We start from the raw sequence: 6,096 nt of genomic DNA on the forward strand, positions 1-6,096 counted from the left end.
AGAGAGAGAGAGAGAGAGAGAGAGAGAGAGAGAGAGAGAGAGAGAGAAAGAGAGGCTGCGATTCGAACGAGCCGTGGACGCAGAAAAGGGTACCACAGAGAAGAGTGGAAGAGAAAACAATAAGACGAAAAGAGGAGGCGGAGGGCGGCGGAAGAGGACGATCGGAGCTGAAGAGGCGAAGCCAGAGAAGGACCGAGGAAAAAGTAGATAGGTACTGGCGGCGGAGTAATAACGGACTGCTCACCATGATTATAGAGCACGAGGCAGCCGGTACGTTGCTTAAATCAACAGAGAACAGAGCCGGAGGTTTCACCTGCCGAATCAATTTTTACCTCGTTTCGAGTCTGCCCGTCTCGTTTCTCCAGCCTACCTCCCCCCTCTTGCCTCCACCATCCTCCTCGTCCAGCATTATACCGACCGTGACCGGTTTTCCTGCTTACCAATTGCTTTTTCACGGATCAGATCCCAGGGATCCCCTCGACTCTCCACAGTTTCTCTGCCCGTTTCCTTCTTTTTTCCCCCTTTTCCTTGCCTCCTCTTTCGCTCGACCTCCAAGGACGAGTTTAATTTTCTTAACGGATCCGTTTATTCGCTGTTATCGACGACGAGTGGGAAGTTATCGAACGGAAACGCAGATATGTAGAAGCAATGGGTATGGTTTTAAGGAAGAATTTAAAACTGATTCTTGATCGTGTACCAATGGACTTACGCGATCGAAGGACGTGGATAAGGGACCCACAAGTCGTAGAAGAGAGAATCATTGGACGGGTTAGGTAGCTGGGATCGTTATTACGTCATAGCGGGTATGTTAACGTTTGAGATGACTGCATCCGAGGAGTACACTCGGTTCGAACGATCGCGTCCATACCATGGATATAGATACTAACGCCGAAGGAAGGGGCGGTTTGATCAAATGAGAAGCATTCAAACGTAAACAGTTACATGTAACTTTCGATGATCTAATTGTTCTATTTATACCTTTCATCCATCTGTTCCGAGAAGAAGGCATCATCGGTAATTAAAAAGAATGTTTCCGAGGGATAGGTCTTACATTGATCGGCCCAATTCAAGCCGTAACTTCGTGCAGCCGGTACATATTTTTCCATAATTTTGACACGCGCGCCAACTCTCCCTGAATCAGCCTGTACACGTTGGTAGACGGTATACGCATCTTTTTAATCCAATTAGCTGCTATTTTGTTGGCAGCGTCTCTTTTATATGAAACGCATCCCGTAGTAAAATACGTCGGGTATTACGTTTAATTTTCATTGAGGGCACAAAGTATCCCCTCCCTTAACAATTATACGATCGAGTTTTGATTTGATCGACCGAACCGTGGAACCGATCGACGATAACAAACTATATTTTGATGCAAAAGCTGTCTATTCGCCGCATACGTTCTTTTTCCTCGGCCTTTCCCTCATGGCGTCCTAAAAACTATCCCGCGACGTTATGCCGTGAAAGTTCGAGGACGTGTCCGGACATTGTCGAATTTACGAATGGCTCCATTATTCAGAGACGACGGAGGATGTAACGACGGTTTCCTTATTCCCAGTCGAATGCCAGCGACTAGGAGATCGACGCTTTGCAGGCTTTTTTTGCCTCGTTTCGGAGCTGGTCCCAGCATCTGTGGAGGAAAGACAACAACACCGGTCAGGTTTATGCTAGGACATCAAACCAGCCGTGGCCTGGAGGATATCGACGGTTTCGCGCCAACCAACATTGGGTCGAGTCTCGTCCGGAGTTAAAAGACGTTTCCCTTCTCCCTGCTTGTCCTTTCCTCGCGTCAGGGTCATGAATTTCGTCTATTCGCGGTTTATGACCTCTTTCCGTTCCCGGAACAACGACGCTTTTCACGTGCTGCGTGGACCAGAGTATCCGCAGACCGACCCTCTTCGAGTACGTACATGTACTTGACTTCCACTCGTGACTTGGTCATCATACGCGAATACTACCCGTGCGCGATTCGTGTCTCGTTCTCGACATCGATCCAGAGAATGTATGTAGACGAACACATGTCGAGAATCTTGTCGTACAGATCTGGGGATTCTTAGCGCGAACCTTGTCGTACTCGAATTTCAACAAAATCCTTGACGTCTACCGCGAGGAGTGGTCGTTCTGGCATGGAATTGACCCTCGTTTCGTTGGCAACGATTATCGTAGAGTGGATTTGACCGACATCGAGAGCGCAAACACGGCTGTAAAATTCATGGCGATGCCTCCGCAATGGCATTATCACGGCCGTATGCCGTCGAGATCGGTTATTAATAACACATTAACGCACGTGTACGGAACGTCGAGCGCTGTTTTACGCTCTACCGAGGAAGCCCGCACGGTCAGACCGGAAGCGCAACGTTCGCGGAGATTCGCGCGCGAAATAACGTTAAATCTACGATGCGCCTCGTTATCAGACACGTCGAGCCGACATAGGTGCATTAACGAGCATATCGGCTTTACATTTTCCTCGCCATCGCCTCTTACAGAGATGGGTAGCCCTCTAATCTTGCTACGAGCTACAAGCGGGTATAAACATTTGAATTATAAAGTGCAGGTATTGCGAAAATGTTCACCGTACTCGAAAAAACAGCTGCTGCAATGCGATCTCTGCTTGGCGAGCACGATCGCGCTCGCGCTGGCACTTTTGCACATGCGAGCCATTCGCAGCTGCCGAATCGTTCGACTCGCACGTGCATTGGACAGCTTAAGCAAATTGAAGCGCGAGTTGAAAATTTGTTCGAGACTAGCCACGCGATTACATACGAGACTGCGAGAATTGAAAGCTTGGAATAGTTCTTCCTACAGCTGTCTAGGACGGCTCGAGAACGTCCAGCAGTGTCTGATTAATTGAGCCCGAAGGCCACGGAATGGCTGTCGCCGCGCGACCCACATCGAGAGCTTACGTTGAATTCGTCGAGCGAGATTTTTCGATCCCCGCGACAAGTTCGCATTCCGATTGGACACGAATTAGCAGATATATATAAAATCGAGGGAATTAAATATCCTTGGGGTGGTTAACTCGTAACATTAGACTGTACTTCTGAAACATTTCTGGGGTACTGTGCTTTTTTTATTTCCTCGCGAAAATTCCGCGTCAGTAGTTGCCACGGTTAAAAATAAACAAAAAAAGGTGGAACGGAATATTTTGCAGTTTGTATACGAAGCTTCGTTACCGAGAGACCCGAATTTGAAAATTCGCGGCATGAGCGTGCAGTTGACGCCACTCAAGTTAATAAATTCGTTCGTAGACTGGTACGTCGAGGATGCCACGGAGAATACTGATATACCGTGATTTTAATAATTTGTAAATACATTCGTTAATTAACGAATTGTCGAGGTTGTTCTCGTTGTCGTACGCGTGTGTTTGCTTCATGGATCAGAGATGTGCAAGCCGACGTCAAGACGAGTAATTGGAAAACAATTCTATTTAAAGCGAGCAACCTACGACGAGGAAAGTCGTCCTAGGATCAAGGGTACTCCTCGACTCGTCGAGCTACCGAATCTTCCATCGACGACGTATTAATCGAAACCCTAGTTATCCGAGCTGCCATTTTGCTTCGCGCGAAGCTCGCCCTCGATACAAGGGATCTTATTAATACCTTGATTAGGAACAAGCAAGAGGCAGTTTCAAGCGCTGGCTAGAAAGACCACGCTGAAAGAGATTCGAGACTTTTCAAACGGATGCGATAGCATGGTCACGAAGGTCCCCGTAAAACGAGATCCTCGTTGCGGGACGGTCGAATGCAGTCTGCCGTGAAATGCATTACGTATGCATCGCGCTATCATGACGAGAATCCGAGGCCAGACGTTCTCTGATTCGCGCGCGCCACGGGATTTCCACGAGCGGAAACTGGTCCACGCCGGAAGATCCGTACGCGCCAGACATTATGAATTCCGAGTCGCGCCTGGGCCACTTTGTCCGTGCTTTTTCACTCCTTTTCTTGATTGAAAACGGCCTGAGAGGAAGGAGAAGAGGATTAATCGCGAATGCCGTGCAAAGAGCGTTGGAAATCGATCCGAGAGGGTCCTAATTAGTCAGTACCCCCGCGCTACCTCCTCGGGACGATTTGACGTGGAAAAATTTAATTCATTCTGGGTGAACCTATGACGGCAACGTTTCACCGTACTTTCGTTCAATAACGATGGACTTATTGACTCTGGGATGATTTAGGGTAACCGTGCCAGGAACGGTTCAGGAAAAATACCATTTTCCGTTACCCAGGAATTAATTAAAACGATCGCTTTCATCCAATATTTTTCTTCTTTCTTCTCTGAAACGTATCGTACATTTTGGATTCGTTAAACCGTTTCCAACCTTCGATTCGTTTCTAATCCCGCTGTGTCCTATAACGTTCCAAGATATCGCTGAATGCATCGTGCTTCCTTAATATCACGAAAACTCTTTGTCGAGTGTCCTATCGCTGATACTAGCCAGATTACCAACACAGCTACCCTATCAGCGCGTCCAAGTTTCTGGAGATTAGGATTTGGCCTACGTGCCAGACTAGCAATCGGTAGAGAAATTCAGACGATCGTTCAGGCAAATCGGCTCAGACGATCGATACGCGTTTTCGATAAATCAAAGGCCTCCTTAGGTTTCTGCGAGTAACTCGGTCAGCCAGACATTAGCCATAATTGATCAGCTTATAACCCATTATGTCAACGCGTGCACACGTCCGGTTCAGATGTAATCAGAGCACACAGGGTCACCGCGAGTGTGCAGGAACAGCAACAGCGGATTCGGTTTCATTATTCACGGCTGTTTGATCGGTATAATGCAGTTCTCAATTAACAAACCGCGAACAAATAGGAGACCTGCGCGCTTTCAGTTCTGATTTCAAATATTTTTCTTCAATTTCGGAAAGCTTTCCCATCCGTTTGCTGTTACCATAATGATTGTTGCGTCTTCAAATATATCTTGGAGTGATTCGAGTTCTACGGAATGCTCGAGATACGCTCGCTAGCACGGCCGCGGCGTGCTACCGAGAAAGGAATTCGTTAATGGAGCTATCGCGAAGCCAAGGTCTGTCGCTCGATGCTTCTCGAAAATACTGCAATATATAAGATATACGAGAAAAACCAAACACCGCCATCGACGAACCACCAAAGATTCATTTCTAGCTATAATATTGAAACTAAGGCTACGCTGTTATCGCTGCTTCGCGAAATCCTATACGCAGCGGAGCCAATCGACCCTCTTACATTTATAATTGTGCGGCGCGACGAGTTATAGGCGTACCCGATGGCTCTAATTATGCATAGGCGAATTGGGTGCCCTTTCATCAGCTACCGAATCTCGCCAGACCTCAGAATGACGTCGATTCAAATCAAACTAACTGCGGTCTGACCACGACCCGATAGATCCTCCGTTGTAATCGCGCAGCGAATTAAATATGCAACGCGCAACCCCGTCCAACGATTCTGTACGCGTAGACTGAGCGTTTTGTTGACTCGAAACTATTAATAGTTGACAGAGGCACGTTGAGATTGGAAAGCTCTGAAATTCCATCGATCTTCGGCAGTTAGACCCTATTCGTCGGAAAGTGAAAAGATAAAAGAGCATAGGCGTTGCCGTGTTCGCCTGATACACGGTGAATTTAACAACTCGTCTCAATGGCGACGACTGAGAAACCCAGGTCTGGAAACGACGTATCGGTATGGCGATTACGCGTGGCGACCCTTTCGTCGATCGAATCGTTGCGCGACTCGTAATATCGGGGCACGAGAAGGAAGGATGTAGAAACATCTGGCCATGTACGAATATCATACGACCTCGTAAATCCCGCGGCTGAACCGTCCACTTCGAGAGCTATAAAACAGTGCTATGCAGAGTAAAAAGCATCGAGCGGAGTGGCAACGCGATAAACCGTCGAGATGTGTTCGCCTCGGCTTCGTGCCACGCGCGTCTTTCCTATTTCATACATTTGATAAATTCTCTATTTTTTTCCTTCCGTTTCTATCTTCATTTTTCTCTCGTTTTCCTCTCTCTCTCTCTCTCTCTTGTCGTCTTCCGTTTCTTCCTCTTTCTATTTTTTTTTTTTTTTTTTTTTTAAATAATAAAAACGACACTTCCTCCAGAGGCCGTTAGGTCACGAACAT

The sequence above is a fragment of the Hylaeus anthracinus genome, unplaced genomic scaffold (genome assembly GCF_026225885.1).
Source record: "Hylaeus anthracinus isolate JK02 unplaced genomic scaffold, UHH_iyHylAnth1.0_haploid 5, whole genome shotgun sequence".
Lineage (NCBI taxonomy): Eukaryota > Metazoa > Arthropoda > Insecta > Hymenoptera > Colletidae > Hylaeus > Hylaeus anthracinus.